The sequence below is a fragment of the Callithrix jacchus genome, chromosome 16 (genome assembly GCF_049354715.1).
Source record: "Callithrix jacchus isolate 240 chromosome 16, calJac240_pri, whole genome shotgun sequence".
Lineage (NCBI taxonomy): Eukaryota > Metazoa > Chordata > Mammalia > Primates > Cebidae > Callithrix > Callithrix jacchus.
In genome coordinates, this window is record NC_133517.1 from 52942703 (window position 1) to 52961537 (window position 18835).

The 18835-nt window shown below is 47.9% G+C and overlaps 1 protein-coding gene and 1 long non-coding RNA gene across 24 annotated transcripts in view; one reads left to right on the forward strand and one right to left on the reverse strand.

Moving 5' to 3' along the window:
* Positions 1–288: 288 nt before the first annotated feature.
* Positions 289–8102, reverse strand: LOC108588681 (uncharacterized). Of its 21 annotated transcripts, XR_013527960.1 has the most exons (6): positions 7297–7611; positions 6775–6956; positions 5107–5132; positions 3854–3884; positions 3012–3100; positions 1342–2138 (listed from the first exon to the last, which is right to left on the reverse strand). It is a non-coding gene; the product is annotated as an uncharacterized LOC108588681 (long non-coding RNA). The 21 variants fall into 21 exon arrangements; XR_004735348.3 differs by lacking the exon at positions 6775–6956 and having other exon boundaries at positions 289–2138; XR_008477262.2 differs by lacking the exon at positions 6775–6956 and having other exon boundaries at positions 289–2138; positions 3000–3100.
* ARHGAP39 (Rho GTPase activating protein 39) overlaps positions 7502–18835 on the forward strand; it is a 157365-nt gene continuing 146031 nt past the window's right edge. For all 3 annotated transcript variants that reach the window (XM_035277026.3, XM_078352785.1, XM_035277033.3), the window contains exon 1: positions 7502–7882. The gene's annotated coding sequence lies outside the window, so the exon portion shown is untranslated. The remainder of the gene's footprint in view (positions 7883–18835) is intronic.

An 18835-nucleotide genomic window follows, 5' to 3' on the forward strand; every position in this document is an offset into this window, starting at 1 on the left:
CATGAAGACCTTGAGTCATTCATTGCTTATTGTTCAGGATAAAAAGGCAGCTCTGGGGACCCAACACCAACTCTTGCAGTTTTCCATTTTCCTGTGCATTCACTTTGGGGATTGCGTTTATCTGCTTCTCTCTGGGTCTGGTCTCTACTTCTGGCTTCTGCATATTTGGGATCAGACCACAACATGGACCACTGGCCTCCCCTAGCATTTCCAATGGCATTCCCAGCCAGGAATAATGCTGTCTTTGTCTCCATCTCACAGTCCTGGTATAAAGCAAGATTCCCTACAGAGCATGACCACCCTGAGGCAAACACCTGCTAGGGCACTTTATTCAAAAGGGAGCAGATGGCAACAGCAGGAACCCAAATTTCCACCTACTTCCCATAGTACACCAAAGCCTCACTTATATCCATTATATCCTGTATGAATCATCTCATTGTAAATAATGTGAGTTCCAAATAAATGCTTTTTCAACATTCATTACATCCATGGGGGTTTTCTCCAATAGGAACTTCCAGACATTGTATAATGAGTTACAATGAAAGGCTTCCCACCTCTGTTGCATTCTTGGATGCTTTTCCCTCCTGTGTGAATTGAGGGGTTCCTCTTAGGTAGGATTTGTGAGATAGTGACTGAGAAGCTAGCTCACAATGAAAGCCTGCCCAGATTCCTTTAACTTATACTTGGTATCCATGGTGTGAATAACCTAATGTCTAATAAGGGTTGAGCGCTGGTTGAACCATATCCCACATTCACCACATGCATGTGGCTTCTCTACAGAAATGTGTTCTGTGGTGATGAATCAAGTGTGACATCTGAATAAAGCCTCTCCCACACATAACACATGTGTAAGTTTTCCCTCCAGTGTGTATTCTTTGGTGATCAATCAGGTATGATGTTTGAAGCCCCTTCCATACTCATTGCATTTCTAGGGCTTCTCTCAATAATGCAGCCTTTGATTATGAATCAAGTGTGATGGCTGGTTGTAACTTTTCTACACTCTTTACATTCAGAAAGTTTCTCTCTTCGTATCTGATTTGTGGCACTAAAAAAAAAAAAAAAAAAAAAAAGGAAAAGTTTCTCTCCTATATGAATTCTCTGATACTGCATGGGATTTGCTTTCAGATTAAAAGCTTTCCCACACTCTACATTTTTAGGGCTTCTCTCCAATATGTATCAGTTGGTGTTTAATAAGGTTTGAATTCTCACTAAAGGCTCTGCCACATTCATTCCACCTATAGGGCTTTTCTCCAGTATGAATTCTCTGATATTTAACATGCTTTGATGTCTCCCTAAAGCCCTTGCCACATTACTACACACAGGGTTTCTCTCCACCATGAATTTTCTTTTCTTTCTCTTTTTTTTCTTTTGAGATGTCGAATCTTGCTCTGTCACCCAGTGTAGAGTGCAAGGGCACAATCTCAGTTCACTGCAACCTCCACCTCCCTGGTTCAAACAATTCTCCTGCCTCAGCCTCCTGAGTAGCTGGGATTATAGGCATGCACCACCACACCCAGCTAATTTTTGTATTTTTAGTAGAGATGGGATTTCACCATCCACAGTGAATTTTCTGATGTTGTGTAAGGCTTGAGTTGTGATTTTTTCCCACATTCGATACATACGTAGGGCTTCTCTGTAGTATGAATTATCTGATGCCAAGTAAGGTTTGAGTTCTTGTTGAAAGATTTCCCACACACATGACATCCATGGGGCTTTGACCACTGGTAACTGCCTAATGTCTACTCACACATGACTCACATGGAAAGCTTCAGCCACCCAATCTCCATCCTCTGGCTCTCTCTCCTGGCCTGTCCCTTAGAGGTACAACAGGCTTTGTGTCCAGACACAAACTTTTCTCCAATTTGTTATATTCCTGATATTTCTCTGCTGCACTGGTTTTGAAGTGGGAGCTGACCACTTGCCTTAAACCTCTCTTTTGGGAAAGTAACTTCATCCTGCTCTTTATTGTTAATTTTTTCCAGTAATGTTCTGCTCCTGTCTCATTCCCACAAGCTGATCAAAACTCAAACTCCTCTGGATTGCCTCTCAGGAAAATTTCTTGAGTTACTCCTTGTAATTGTCTTCAGAAGATTTTTCTGTTGGGGTTGCTTGTTTATGCTTTGTCTTGATCTGAGAATCTGAAACAAAGAATGGAAATTAAAAGTTTCTCTGTTAAAGAAGAGAGAAGTCTTATGATTGAGCCAAAGCAAATTTCTGTACAGTTCGTATGTCTCGGCCTGAGTTTTATGTTGCCTTCTGTTCATTATTTTATTCCATTTTGTTTTGTATCATGCTTAGTCCATCTCTCTCTGACTGGACTATGAAATGCTGAGGGCAAATGCCTTCTCACACAAGTCCTTGCAGCACCTTGATGGTGCAGTGCACAAAGCAGGAAGTGACAACTACAGAACCAGGGATTCATTCCAGCAGTGCCAGTTACCTCCTGTGTGCCTGGCACTGCTTGAGGTACCAGGGACTTGGTGAATGAATGAAATCCCTGTCCATTAATATTCTAATGTGGAAACCAACAATAAGATAGGACATCAGGACAGAATAAATAATTCTTCCCCAAACTACGGTGTTCTCCAAAAACCAAAATCCACAGTTCCTGAAGACAAGGACTTGGTTTTGCTTATACTTAACCCCAGCACCTAGAAGAATGCCTGCATGCAAGCAGCATGCAAACTGTGGAAGCAGGAGAGGGTACTGGGGGCATACTCCAATGTGACCACAATGTGGAGTTCTGTTTGTACTTTGACATGTAAATGCTAATCACCTCATCAGGGAAGGCTGGTCACCACTAGAAAATGGCTGTCCACCCGAGTAGCTGCACATGGAGTAGCACAATGGACTTGTACTTCCCTTCAGAGGGACGATGGGGCCAGGAAGGGAACCAGAATAGACAATCAGGGGTCTCTCAGCTAGCTATTTGAACCACCCCCTCACCACTCCCACAGCGCATATGCACAATGCATCACAGCTTCCCCTGAGACACCTACCTTATCACTCACCTGTGCAGGGAGGTCCTGGCAGAGCAATGACCCATGCATTTTTCCCTGCTCCAGCTGGGAGATAACCCTGAGTGTGGACACTGGAAAACCTGTTTATCAAGAAGATAATAGTCAATGCTTGAACATCTGAGCTGCCCCTGGCTGAGGGCCAGAGAGGCTGCAAAAGGAGGGGGATCCAGAGGAAGTCTCAAGAAGAAATTATGGGTGATGACACCATTGGGCACTACCTGCTGGGACATGGGTACCCCAGCATGGACTGGGAATGTTTGGTCTATGAGTCAAGAGAGCCCAGGGGACCAATCACCTGGGGATGGCGAGCAGGGACCTGAAGCCCACTATGCGATGCTTACCTAGAGCTGGTAGGATGCAGTGGTTCTCCAGCATCACATTCTGCTAGAGTGCTCTCTAAGGGGATCCCAGGTGCTACCCCTCCTCCCATGTGAAGTACAAGGCCACCACCTCAAACATCACCATGCCCTGGAATCATGGATGCTTACTGCCCAGAGAGCCTCACCCCTGCCCAAGGGCAGGCACACCTTGCAGCTTGGACTGTTTCTAGCAAGAGGCTCTGCATGCATCTCCCTGCCTTCCAGGCAGATGTTTAGGAAAAGAGCTAGGGGTAGGCTGGGCAGGGAAGAGGTGACAGAACCCTCAAAACTGGGTTCTCCCTTCAGGACCCTGTACCCTGCTCAGCTCTGTGGAAGGGGCAGCCAGCGGGTGGGCCTGGATCTGAGGAGGGAGATTCTGTTCTCAGAGCCCCAAGGATCCGCTGGGCAAGGGGCTCCAGGCCTCTCCAGGTGGAGAGGCCTTGGGCAGCAACTGCTCCCTAAAGACCAGCTCACCTGGGGCTAGGCCACCATGGCTGGGCTCCTCCTAGGAAGAACAGAGGCAGGGTGTCAGAAGGAAGACACAGGAGGGCAATCCCCTGCCCCACAGACCTGCCTGCTGCAGTGGCCCCAGGTCACAAGCTTTCTTAGGAGCTGGTGACTGCATTTCCTTCAGCATGAAGGGCACCTGCACGTAAGACCTTCTCACCTGGGCCTAGTGCTGCTGTGGAGCCCTTGAATTCAGGTTCAAGAGTGATGCTGTGTCTCTACTGCTTGGAGTCTAGAGGATGTGACCTGACCCCAACCCTGCCTGGCAACACCTCTCCCTGATACCCTCTCCTACCCCCAGAATTCAGGTCCACTGCAGGCTCCCTCAGATCTCCAGCTTGCCCTCCTCCCTAGAGCACCTCAAATCAGTGCCTTGCTGGGGTGAGGCATGCTCAAGAGGGGCTGGAGTCATGCTGGAGGGGTGTGCATTCTCCGTCGCCTGCAGGAGGACCTACAGTATGGGCCTGGAGAAAATGCATTTTGGTAGAGCTGGCACCAGGCACCAGGCCCCAGGCTAGGAATGGCATGGGGCAGGGGCTCACTCCTCTACCTGCTCCCCTCCTCCCCAGCCGCCCCCACCCCTGCCTGGCCAGAGCACCCCCCCCAGCTCCCTGCCCCCAGTCACCACCCTAGTCCTTGGCCTCCCAGTCTCTGCTGGCCCCTGGCTCACACCACACTGACTCGGGTTTGTAAATCAACTTCCTCCCCAGGCCCCTGGCCCACAGCCATATCTGTCTTAAGGTCTCAGCTCTGCAGCCTCACTGTACCCCCTCAAAAGAACCCACCACAAAAGAAGCCACTATGGCACTGCAGTTGCTGGTGGAGGGGCATGGCCTGAGCTGGACCCAAGCAAGGTGGTCAGCAGGGGTCTCTCCCCAGCCAGGTGGGGCCCAAGGGGTAGGGGGCAGCCCATAATTGGCTACATGTCACCTCAGCCACCTCTGCCTCATGGACAGCAGAGACCAAGACTCCACCCAGTGGAGCATGAAGGGCAGAGAGTGTTAATTTGTGTGGGCTCCAGGTTACACCCAGAATACGGGGCGTAACACAGATAGACGGCCACACATGGTCACAAGTCAATGTCCTAAAGAGAAACAAAAAGCAGGGAAGCTAATCCAAATTAAACAAGCCAGCAGGGCACAGTAGCTTAGGCCTGTAATCCTAGCACTTTGGGAGGCCAAGGCAGGTAGATCCCTTGAGTCCAGGAGTTTGAGACTAACCTGGGCAACATGTTGAGACTTGATCTCTATAAAAAAAACAATACGAAAAATTAGCTAGGCATGGTGGCACACACCTGTAGTCCCAAATACTCAGAGGCTGAGGTGGGAGGATCACCTGAGCCTGGGAGGTTGAGTATGCAATGAGCCATCACCACACTACTGTGCTCCAGCCTTGGGGACAGAGTGAGACCTTGTTTCAAAAAAAAAAAACGCCGAAGAGACACAATTAAATGCAATGTACAACCTTGATTAGCTTCTGACTTAGAGGGGAACAATTCAGCTATGTAGGCATTTTAGAGACAACTGGAGAATTAAGAGTTATGTGACCATGGGATTATTGTTAATTTTCTCAGTTGAAATAAGGTATTGCTAGGAAACAGGCTGAAGTATCTAAGAAGTGTCACGATGTCTGCAAATTACAGCTAACCCTGGAACAACACAGGTTTGAACTTCGAGGATCAGTTGTAATTGGATTTTCTTCTACCTCAGTCACCCCTCAGATTGCAAGACCAACCCTCCTTTTCCTCCTCCTCCTCCTCAGCCTACTCAATGTAAAGACAATGAGGATAATCCATTTTCACTTAATGAATATTAAAATATTTTCTTATTATTTTCTGAATACCATTTTCTTTTAAGAATAGCATATATAAGGCTGGACGCAGTGACTCACGCCTGTAATCCCAGCACTTTGGGAGGCCGAGGCGGGTGGATCACTAGGTCAAGAGATCGAGACGATCCTGGTCAACATGGGGAAACCCCGTCTCTACTAAAAATACCAAACTTAGCTGGGCATGGTGGCGCAGCCCGTAATCCCAGTTACTCGGGAGGCTGAGGCAGGAGAATTGCCTGAACCCAGGAGGCGGAGGTTGCGGTGAGCCGAGATCACACCATTGCACTCCAGCCTGGGTAATAAGAGTGAAACTCCATCTCAAAAAAAAAAAAAAAAGGATACAGTATATAACACATAACATAAAAAATATGTGTTGACTATTTATATTATCCATAAGGCTTCCAGTCACCAGTAGGCTATTAGCAAATTTTAGGGAAGTCAAAAGTTATGCTTTGATTTTCAACTGCACAGAGGTCAGTGCCCCCAATCTCTGTATTATTCAAGGTTCAATGGTGTTTTCAAATTACTTTTCAGCAATAAAAAGTAAATATATTCAAAGACACAATCAGTGTGGCAAAATGTCAACAACTGTAGAATCTAAATGGTTTATGATGTTCATAGTACTTTTCAGTGGATTTGAACATTCTCAAAATTAAAAGAGCAGCAGAAGACTTCACCCTGGCTGCCTAAAGAGGGCAGTCTGGAGGCAGGAGAGGACAGGGGAGGAAACCTGTGGTCCAGGGCGCAGTTGGGGTCCAGTGGCCTTTTCCTATCTCAGTGCCCCACGTCCACTAAGTCACAGGTACCACCTGTCATCACCACCCCATGGCCATTCATACTTAAGAGTCCTGCAAAGAGCCAGGCTCTGCTCCCCATTTCCCTCTTTATGCCATTCCCTGGCCCCCACCACCCCTAGCATGCTCCGGCCCAAGAGCCATGCAGGGACAGGAGGGCGGCTCCCAGATATCTTCTGGTGCATTGGATGTGAAAAGAGGAGCTGAGAGAGGAGCCCTGGGTGACCCGTGAGTGGAATGAATGAACGAATGATTTCATCTCACCTCCTTGAGTTTACTTCGGATTGGTGGATCGTCTCAGGAAAAATCCTAAAGTGACTGCCACCACTCCGCTTTCTGGCAGTACAAGTGGAGTAAACGCAGGGCTGAGGATGAGGCCAGAGGTGGGAGTCCCGCTTGTCCCTGGACACTCCATTTCCAATTTCCACCAGACAAAATGGCGGACCCTGCTCAGAGACCACGCCCCTACCTTAGAGGACACAGCTCCGTCACAACTTCCCTCCTGCGCTAACCTCACCCAGAAATCACGTCACTCATCCTTCACATATCCCGCTCCAGAAACAGGCTCCTCGCCGTTCACAGACCCACACCACCGGCAACACGGCTCTCGCCCTTCACAGACCCTCGAGCCGGGAAAGTGCCCCTCACCCTTCAGTCTCTCATGACGGAAAAACGCTCCTCATCCTTCACAAACACTCCCACCACAGGAACACACCCCTCACCCTTCAAGGTCCCAACCCAGTGACCACGCCCCTTTCCCTTTATAGACTCCGCCCGCGACCTCACCTCCTTCACGCTTTGTAGATACCGCCCAGTGACCACATCTCGCGTCCTTCATAGGCTGCGGCGCGCGACCCTGCATCTTTTATAGGCCTTGCTCCGTGACCACGCCCCGCACCCTTGATAGACTCCACCCCCTATGGCCCTTCGCAGGAGCACGGTGACCCCGCCCCCACGGGGGTCCGCTCCGCCACCCTGCCCCTTCCGGGTCACTCGCGGGTCCCCACCCCTGGTCAGCCAGCTCGGTTGCCCGCGGGGAAAAGCCCGGCGCCAGGGCCCACCAGTCAGTCCAACTCACCGCCGGACTGGCGGGTCGAGGACAGGTCAGGTCAGCAGGACACAGGCCGGAAGTGAGGCTCACCCAGCCGCTCTAGGACGCGGGAAGAGCGAGGACTCGGTGGCTCCCGGCTACCCGCTCCCCGCTCCCCGCCCGGCTCCCTCAGGAGAAGTGAGGACTCCACACTGCAGTCGTATCCGCCTCCTTTTCTGGCCCTGAGTACGGCCTGGGATCTCCAGGGGTGGAGACTGAATGGGTGCTGTCGAGGACCGGCGAGAGTCTGGAAAGTTCGCGCCTTCGTGGGAAAACGAGGAGGTGACAGATAGGGCGGGAGAGCGGCCGCTGGGGGGGGGGGGCGTCCGAGACCCTCGGGAAATGGCCCCGCTACCGACTGCTCGCACCGCTGGCGTCGTGCAGCCGTGTGAGATGCGGCCCGTTCGCTCCCAGAATGTCAGTTATCCTGCGCAGGAAAGGACGCGACTGACGGAGGAGTTCTGTCGGCTCCCTGGGCACGGCGCTGTCCTTCCTGCACGGCAGCGGGTTCCAGCGCGGAGGAGGGCGCTGTGACTGGGGGATGCGGTGGAGGTGGAGAACCTCGGTGGATTTTATTCCTGTGACAAGCCCGCTTTCCTACCAAATCTCATGCCAGCTGGTGACGCGAGGTTACCTTGGGCATGGGTGCAGCCCACGCAGCCGCATGGCCCCACACCGTCCCACCCTCCCGCCCCCAGCCCACCAGCACCCCAACGCGCCTGCCGCCGAGGGCCCACACGGCCCCCCCAGCCCCCTAAGCCCTCCACACCACCCCGCCCCGCCCTACAACACCCCACCCCCCACCCTCCATACCGCCCTGCCTCACAGCGCCCCTCACCTCCACTCGCCAGTCCCCACCCGCCGCTTCTCCTGCCACCTGAAAGGCTGGACTCCCGGTACTTCCCAAGAGACAAGAGGTGTGTCCCGCGCCCTGTACACTGGGAAGTCCTCGAACTCCAGGACCCTGCTTTTTTAGGCAGAATGCTATGGGTGGGCCACTCCAGGAAGCAACACGGCTGGGGTCTTCTTACCTACCGGGGTTGCAGGCTGCAGGATGGTGTGAACATTTGTTCACATCTTGGACCCCCAAGGAATGGGTGGCCATCTCTTTGCAAGAAGGCTTCTGAAGCCTTAGAGATGAAGCTGGTTCTCCTTCCACTCCTCCTTGCTTCCCAGGCGGACAAGATGTCCTGACCCACTCATGGCCAAGGACACCAGTGGAAATGGCCTTCTTCCTCTCAGTACAGACTGTGCCATGCAGGCCAGGAAAATCCAAGAAAATGTGGATGGAACAGACAGGTTCCTAGTAAAATAATAAAGCTGAGCCAAAGTAGAAAACTTGAATTAACTAATTGCCAAAAAAAAGAGATTAGAGAGGTGATTAAAAAGCTACGGTTAAGAAAGCTCCAGATGGCTTCACAGCTGAGCTCTCACCAACCTTTAGAGATCACATAATTTGAAAGTTAATTACGATACTTCAAGCCACAGAAAAAGATTAAAACCTCAATTCATGTTATGAGGCCTCTGTCTATACGTTGTCTAAGTCTGTGTTGCTGTGAGGGAATACCTGAAATGGGGTAATATAAAGAAAGGAGGTTTATTTGGCTCACAGTTCTGCAGGCTGCACAGGAAACATGTCACTAGTATCTACTGGTGAGGCCTCAGGCTGCTTCCACTTATGGTGGAAGATGAAGGGGAGCTGGTGTGCAGAGATCACACCGCAAGAGAAGAGGCAAGAAAGAGTGGGTGGTAGATGCCAGGCTTGTTTAAACAACCAGCTTTCGGGGGAATTCAGAGAGCTAGAACTCCCTCATTACCATGAAGAGGGCACCACGTACGTATTCATGAAGGATCCACCCCATAACTCAAACACCTCCCACCACGCACCCACCTCCAACATGGGGGATAAAATCTCAGCATGAGGTTTGGGAGGACAAACACCCAAACCATAGCAAAGCTTAACACACCAAAATGATAGAGCTCCGAGAATCTATAGACCCAGATCTCTGTGTTTAATATTGAAGAACAAATTATAAATAAGACAGTAGCAAACAGAATCAAGCAGCTTATCAAAAAATAATATGCCATGGCCAAGTATGGTTTATTTCAGGAATGCAAGGATACCTCCATACCATTGCAATTCATTAGCTCGACAAATTAAAAGAGAATAGGCTGGGTATGGTGGTTTACGCCTATAATCCCAGTACTTTGGGAGACTGAGGCAGATGGATCACCTGAGGTCAGGAGTTTGAAACCACCCTGGCCAACATGGTGAAACCCCGTCTCTACTAAAAATACAAAAAATTAGCTGGATGTGGTGGCAGGCGCCTGTAATTCCAGCTACTTGGGAGGCTGAGGCAGGAGAATCGCTTGAACTTAGGAGGAAGAGGTTTCAGTGAGCCGAGATCACGCCATTGCACTCCACACTGGGCAATGAAAGCAAAACTCCATCTCAAAGAAAACTGCATTCCATCAACATATGGTAAGTAACATTGACTAAAATTCTGGAGCCATTCTGAGTGAAATTTCAAAGAAAATAGAAATGAATGAAAATGACTTAAATATGCTAAAAATTATTAACTAGAAACTCCAAGAACAAGCATCATTTATAAAACGATATGCTAAAGCTATTACTCTTTTTTTTTTTGAGACTGGATCTTGCTCTGTCACCCAAAGCTGGAGTGCAGTGGCAGGATCTCAGCTCACTGCAACCTCCACCAGGTCCTGGGTTTAAGCAATTCTCCTGTCTCAGCCTCCTGAGTAGCTGGAACTACAGGTACACGTCACCATGCCTGGCTAACTTTTTGTATTTTTAGTAGAGATGGGGTTTCACTATGTTGATCAGGCTGGTCTCAAACTCCCAACCTCAAGTGATTCACCTGCCTTGGCCTCCCAAAGTGCTGGGATTACAGGCATAAGCCACTGTGCCTGTACAACTAAAATAGGTCAGGATGGTAAATTTTATGTTATGTAAATTTTACCACAATAAAAAATTTTTAAACTCAGCAATAAAAATCTTAGTGAAAATTTAGGACATCATGTGTACAGAATAGAGCAGAGGAATTCTTTGTAACCATGACAGGCAACTCAGAAGCTATAAAAAAACAGATTAGACATATTTACTAAAGCTACTACTCAGGCCAGGAGCCATGGCTCATGCCTGTAATCCCAGTACTTCAGGAGGCCGAGCGGGTGGATCACTGGAGGCCGGGAATTCAAGACCAACCTGGCCAATGTGGTGAGAACGTGTCTACAAAAATTAGCCGGGCGTGATGATGCGAGCCTGTAATCTCAGCTACTTGGGTGACTAAGGCACGAGAATCGCTTGAACCTGGAAGGTGGAAGTTTCAGTGAGCCAAGATCACGCCACTGCTCTCCACCCTGGGAGACAGAGTGGACTCTGTTTAAAAAAAAAAAAAAAAAAAATGCTATTACTCTTAAAATCAGGAATAATACCAGGACACCAACTTAAATCATTTTTGCTCTACATTTGCTCTGGACAGAATTATGTTCCCCCAAAATTCATATTTGAGGCTCTAACTGTCCATATGACTGTACCAGATATAGGGCCTTTGTCTTACTCTACTCTGGCTGCCATAACAAATACCACAGACTGAGTAGCTTAAACAATAGAAATTTATTTTGTCATAGTTCTGGAGGCTGGTAGTTTGAGATCAGGGTGCTGGCATGGGTCTTTTCCTAGCTTTCAGAGAGCTGCCTTCTCACTCTGTCCTCATGTGGTATAGAGAAAGACAGATCTCATTTCTAGTGTCATTTTATAAGGGCGCTAATCCCATCATGAGGGCTCCACCCTCATGACTTTTAATTCCAATCACTTCTCAAAGGCCCCGTCTACAAATATGATTACAAATGGGGTTAGAGCTTCAACATATGAATTTCAGGGGGACACAAATATTCAGTCCATAACGCCTTTAAGGAGGTGATTAAGGTTAAATGAGGGCTGGGTGCGGTGGCTGATGCCTATATTCCAAGCCCTTTGGGAGGCTGAGGCGGGCGGATCACCTGAGGTCAGGAGTTTGAGACCAGTCTGGCCAACATGGTGAAACCCTGAAACCCCGACTCTACTAAAGATACAAAATTAGCTGGGCGTGGTGACAGGCACCTGTAATCCCAGATACTCGAGAAGCTAAGAGAGTAGAATCACTTAAACCCAGAAAGCAGAGGTTGCTGTGAGCTGAGATTACACCATTGCATTCCAGCCTGGGCGACAGAGTGAGAATCCATCTCAAAAATAAAAAGTTAGATGAAGGCATAGAGTAGAGCTCTGATCTGATAGGACTGATGCCCTAAGAAGAGGAAGAAACACCAGAGTGCTTGCTCTTTCCCCCACCCCTCCCACCCTGCCTTTCTGCCATGTGAGAGCATAGTGAGAAGTTGGCCATTTGCAAGCCAGGAAGAAGGCTCTCACCAGAAACTAAATCAGCCAGCACCTTGACGGGACCTAAGCCTCCAAAGCCATAAGAAGTAAATTCTGCTGTTTAAACCCCTCCAGTGTGTGATATTTTGTTATGGCACCCTGAGCAGACTAATACAACATTGTTTGGTAATTCTTATAAAAACAAAAGAAATATGATTTGTATATATGCTGATAAAGAAAAGACATTGACTGTTTTTGGGTGATGATAGGATTGAATAGAAAACACTATTAGGATTAATATGAGGCCAGGCGCGGTGGCTCACGCCTGTAATCTCAGCACTTTGGGAGGCCGAGGCGGGTGGATCACAAGGTCAAGAGATTGAGACCATCCTGGTCAACATGGTGAAACCCCGTCTCTACTAAAAAAATACAAAAAATTAGCTGGGCCTGATGGCGCGTGCCTGTAATCCCAGCTACTCGGGAGGCTGAGGCAGCAGAATTGCCTGAACCCAGGAGGCGGAGGTTGCGGTGAGCCGAGATCGTGCCATTGCACTCCAGCCTGGGTAACGAGAGCAAAACTCCGTCTCAAAAAAAAAGGGATTAATATGAATGTTTGTTAAAGTTGCTGGATACAAGATAAGTATGTAAAACTCAGTAGCTTTCCTTATTAATCATTAATTAATAATCACCAACTTGAAATGGAAATGAGAAAATAGCTCATTCACAGTAGCAACAAAAACTATAAAATATTTAATAATTATAAAGTAAAATGTAATCAATTATGAAATATAAAATCATATTGGAGGACATAAAAAAGGATGTCCACATTCTAGGATGGGAAGACTTAATATTCCAAAAAGTAAATTCTTTCCATATATCTTGAAAATTGTATACAGTTAACATCTCTCTTAAGTTGACACCCAGTAGTTGCATCTTTTAAGGCATATAGTTTAATGTATATATGGAAGAAAAATTTTCAAAACTAGCCAGGGAAATTATAAAGGATTAGGAAGGAGGATTTGCCTTCCAGATTAAACTAGCCTGTAAACCCTGTGAAAACAAAGCAGTGTGGAATTAGTCTAAAAATAGACAAAAAGATCAGAGACTAAGATGGAGATCCCAGAAATGACCTCAGAACAGAGGGGAATTTACTATTTCACAAAGGCGACATTTCAGTTCAGTGATTTAAGGATCATTAATACATTTAGGAGAAATTAAAGTTGTATTATGTCTCATATATGGAAATATTTCTAGAGGTATTTAAAGCCTTAATTAAAAACAGAGCTGTAAGTAAGCCAGTCATGACAAATTCTGTATAATTCTGCTTACACGTGGTACCTAATGCCCTCAAATCCATGCAGACGCAAAGTAGAATGGTGGTTACTAGGGACTGGGGCAGTGGCAGGAAGAATGGGGAGTTACTATTTAATAGGGACAGTTTTCGTTTTACACAGTAAAAGGGTTCTGGAGGTCGGGTGTGTTGGCTCATGCCTGTAATCCCAGCACTTTGGGAGGCCAAGTCAGGCGAACTCCTGAGGTCAGGAGTTCGAGACTAGCCTGACTAATACAGAGGAACCCCATTTCTACTAAAAATACAAAATTAGCTGGGTGTGATGGTACATGCCTGTAATCCCAGCTACTGGGGAGGCAGAGGCAGGAGAATTGCTTGAACCCGAGAGGCGGAGGTTGCAGTGAGCCGATATTGCCCTACTGTTCTCCAGCCCGGGCAATAAGAGGGAAACTCTGTCTCAGAAACAAACTTTTTTTTAATTGGGGCAAAAAAAAGGTATTGAAGACATGCAGCAGAGCAAAGTGGAGGCAGAATTTAATGCAGTGGCTGGTACATGCAGTGTCTGGCTCTGCTCTCACAGTTTCAGAAGTCACCCAGAAGAGACCGTCCCTGGGCCTGGGTCTCCTAATCAATCAAACAGGGTCATAGTGAGGATCAAATGAATTAACGGTATATAGAAAGTTCTTAGAACAATGCTTGGTGTAGTTGGTGCTGTAGTTACCTATCATTATTTAACTTATTAATAATATACAAAGTACTCTATCAATTTAATTTTTTTTTTAGACAGAGTCTCGATCTGTCTCCAGGCTGGAGTACAGTGGCATGATATCAGCTCACTGCAACCTCTGCCTCCCAAGTTCAAGTGATTCTCCTGCCTCAGCCTCCCAAGTAGCTGGGCCTACAGGCACGCACTACCACGCCCAGCTAATTTTTGTATTTTTAGTAGAGACGGGGTTTCACCATGTTGGCCAGAATGATCTCGATCTCTTGACCTTGTGATCCACCTGCCTCGGCCTCCCAAAGTGCTGGTACTACAGGTGTGAGCCACCGTGACCAGACAAATTTAATTTTTAAAAGTCCAAAAATACAATTAAAAGATAGATTTTAAAATGAATGGATGCTAGATGGTACAATCCAAATGGCCAATAAACATGAAAAGATGCTCAACCTCACTAATCCATGGGCAACTTAAAACTATTGTGTTGGCCAGGCGCGGTGGCTCAAGCCTGTAATCCCAGCACTTTGGGAGGCCGAGGCGGGTGGATCATGAGGTCAAGAGATCGAGACTATCCTGGTCAACATGGTGAAACCCCGTCTGTACTAAAAATACCAAAAATTAGCTGGGCATGGTGGCACGTGCCTGTAATCCCAGCTACTCAGGAGGCTGAGGCAGGAGAATTGCATTAACCCAGGAGGCAGAGGTTGCAGTGAGCCGAGGTCACGCCATTGCACTCCAGCCTGGGTAACAAGAGCAAAACTCCATCTAAAAAAAACAAAAAAACAACTAATGTGTAAACAGTGAGCTATCACTTCTCACTCATCACATTGGCAAAAATGTAAAAAGCAACGGGTGGGCGCGGTGGCTCATGTCTGTAATCCTAGCACTTTGGGAGGCTGAGGTGTGTGGATTATGAGGTTAAGAGATCAAGACCATCCTCGCCATCATGGTGAAATGCCATCTCTACTAAAAATACAAAAATTAGCCAGGTGTGGTGGCATGTGCCTGTATTCCCAGCTACTCAGGAGACTGAGGCAGGAGAATCACTCGAACCTGGGAGGTAGAGGTTGCAGTGAGCTGAGATCGAGCCATTGCACTCCAGCCTGGCCACAGAGTGAGACTCCGTCTCAAAAGAAAAAAAAAAAAGTAAAAAGCAATAGCACTTGGTGCTGATTGACTGTACTCCATTGCAATAATTCCTGCCTACAACATCTCTGCCCACCCAAGAGATTTGCAGTGCCCCTCCCTATGGAAGGAGAAGGCCTCCCATACTGATGATGTTGCTTTGATCAGTGAAACAGCTGCCACCTGTCTGAAAAGCTAATCATGAGACTCCAGCATGGCTTTTGCTGCACTGCTATGAAAACAGCCTGTCTGGGACAGGCACTCTTCAGTACTGATACCAGCATGAAGATCTTTAAAGAGCAGGTACATAATGCAATTAAGGCCTGAAATGTTGAAAGCCACTGAGACCTGGGAGTTTTTACTAGTGTACAACTCAGCGAAAGCTGACTCACATAGCGGGGGAACTGTATAATACAGCTGGCTGCAAGGTGCATTTTCTTTTTTTTGAGATACAGTCTCTCTCTGTTGGCAGGCTGGAATGCAGTGGCGCAATCTCGGTTCACTGCAACCTCTGACTCCTTGGTTCAAACAATTCTGTCTCAGTCTCCCGAGTAGCTGGGATTACAGGCATGTGCCACCACACCCAGCTTAATTTTGTATTTTTAGTAGAGACGAGGTTTCACCATTTTGGCCAGGATGATCTTGATCTCCTGACTTTGTCAGGAGGTCGTGATCCACCCGACTCAGCCTCCGAAAGTGCTGGGATTACAGGTGCGAGCCACTGCGCCCGGCCTGCAAGGTGCATTTTCACAGGCACTTTGTAAAGCAATCTGGGAGCATCTGTGAAATTTATAAATACACCTGTTCTTGGGCTGAGCCGTTCCACTCTGGGACATCCATAGAAACAAGACCCGGTGCACAGGCTAGGGCCCAGGAATGCACATTGCAGCAGGGAAAATGGAAACATTGAACGTTCATTACCCAACCTACTGGTGACCCTGAAGTCCCCACTCTCCACCACCTACACTGCTGCATCACCAAGGCTGGCATCCCTTCAGCTCCAGCTCTTGCTGCTCCCCCAAGCCTGCTGCCACCTGGCCCCTGCCCCATGCAGCCTATTCCTCACAACAACCAGAATATTTCCTTGAAAACACAAGTCCCGTCACCCCACCCCTCCACTCACAAGACCCTCACCATCCCCTTCCTTCTCCTCTCTGAACATGGCGTCTGCTCTTTCTCCTCTTGCTAGGCCTTGCTAGGCCTCTGGCCACATTCCTGCCTCAGGGCTTTTGCACTGCCTTTCTCCTTTGCCCTCACTATTTGCCTGGCTCAGCCCCCCTCTTCCTTCTGTTGTCTACAAAGACCTCCTCTCTGTAGCCTCCCCGTCTCCCTCCTCCTCTGCTTGACTTGTCCCCACTGCTCTTGGCTCCATATGGCAGCATTCTGTGACACCCTTATTTGTTGTCTTTGCCACAAACTCTTTCTAAATGTAAACTCCTGGAGGGCAGGGACATTCCTTTTCTATATAGTGCTGTACCCCGGTGCCTAAACCAGTGTGTGATCAGTAAGTACTTGTTTAATAACTAAAACCAGAACAAAAAGCAGTTTTCATTGGGAAACAAATCTCTCAAAGAATTTTATGACCAGGTGCAGTGGCTCATGCCCTTAATCCCAAGAGTTTGGGAGGCCAAGGCAGGAGGATCATGAGGTTATGAATTCAAGAGTATCCTGGCCAACACGGTGAAAATCCACCTCTACTAAAAATACAAAAATTAGCTAGGCATGGTGGTACATGCCTGTAGTCCCAGCTTCTTGGGAAGTTGAGGAAGGAGAATCGCTTGAACCCAGGAGGTGGAGGTTGTAGTGAGCCAAGATTGTACCACTGCACTCCAGCCTGAGTGACAGAGCAAGGCTCTGTCTCAAAACCAAAAAAACAACAACAAAAACAGAATTTTACAATACACATCTTCTTCCCTCCCTATTGTTTATTATTATTATTATTATGCTTTTTAAAAGATGGGATTTCACCATGATGGCCAGGCTGGTCTTGAACTCCTGACCTCAGGTGATCCACCCACCTTGGCCTCCCAAAGTGCTAGGATACAGGCGTGAGCCACCACGTCCAGCCGTTTTTTTTTAAAATCAGGTTATCAAAAGTCTTCTTTTTTTTTTTTTAAGTTTTTCTCTCCCTAGTGTTTTTATGATGGTGCTAGCTAGTCCATGCATCTGAGTTTGGCTTATGGGGCCAAGTAGAGCATTACTGGTAAAGTGGATTGCAGGCCCAGCCCTGAGTGACACAGTCACTGTGTGAAGAGCCAGCTGGGCCACAGCACCCGATGAGCAGCTTTTTCAGTGGTCCCTGATGTCATGTCTAGGAGCAGCAACTGGGGATGGCTTTGAGGAAGATTTATAGTTAAGCAAGTAAACGCTTCATTACAGGACCAGCCTTGGTCCCTGTGCTTGTCCTGGGGCTGACCCCTGGCCATGCTGACTGGACCAGATGATTGTGGATACACAGCTGAGGGGCTGATGTCTGTCTCCAGAAGAGACAAATCCCACCCTCACTCCTCCTGAGGCTAGAAACACATACACCATTTAGTGCCAGGGTTGGTGTGGAGAGACCCCACAGAGCTGGGGTGGGGGGTGGGGGAGCCCCTGCATGGAGAAGCAGAATAGCCAGATGAGAGAGAGAAGACAGAGAGAGAGAGAGAAGGTGGGAGGGAGGGAGGGAAACAGAGAGGGAGGAGGAGAGAGACAGAGACAGAAAGAGGGAAGTGGGGGTGGGGGGAGAGAGGAGGAAGCCAGAGGCTGTGGGGAGAGAGCAGGGCCAGCCCTTTCCAAGCCCTTTGTCAGCCTCATGCCATCTGCTTGTAAGAAGCTCCCATGGCTTCCGGTGAGTTCTCTTCACTTTTAGGAGCCTGTGTAGCTTCTACTTGTGAAGGAAATAATGTATACAGTAGTCTGTTTCCAAGACAAAGTGCCTTAAGTTGGTTTAGGTCAGCAAACTACAGAAGAAACAGGATATACTAGGCCCCAGCTTGGATAGCCAATGCCTGCTTCTTGCCCCGCTCCTGCCCCATGCCCCCACTGCTTAATTGCCCTCACCCGATCCAAAGAAGTTTAGTCTAAGATGAAAGTTTACTAGCCTGCAAAATAGCTCACTTTGTCTGTTCTTATCAGCCTTTCCAGCTACTTAGGTCATAAATACTTAAAGAGCCCTGAGCTGACTAGGATTTCAATGCATTGTGGGCTACAACAAAATGTAGCAAGACAACCCTAAAAAAAACCTAAAGCTCCTACCCAACAATCAATAGGCAATGTCCAGGAAGATTGTGGCTCCATAGTACTCAGCCTTTGAAGAACTGGGGGCTAGACCTGCACACTAGGGGGTAAATTGCTTGTGACTCTGCTTGGTGTGCCTACCTACCAGACACCTGATCTTGCAAGACCATCATTAAAAGTCTTACTTTCTGGTTAGGCATGGTTGCTCATGTCTGTAGTCCCAGCACTTTGGGAGCCCACGGTGGGCGGATGGAGAGGTCAGGAGACTGAGATCAGCCTGGTCAACATGGTGAAACCCTGTCACTACTAAATCTACAAAAATTAGCTGAGCATGGTGGTAGGTGCCTATAATCCCAGCTACTTGTGAGGCTGAAGCAGAAGAATCACTCGAACCTAGGAGGTGGAAGTTGCAGTGAGTGGAGATCATGACATTGCACTCCAGCCTGGGCAATAGAGCAAGACTCTGTCTCAAAAAAAAAACAAAAAAGATAGTTAAGATGG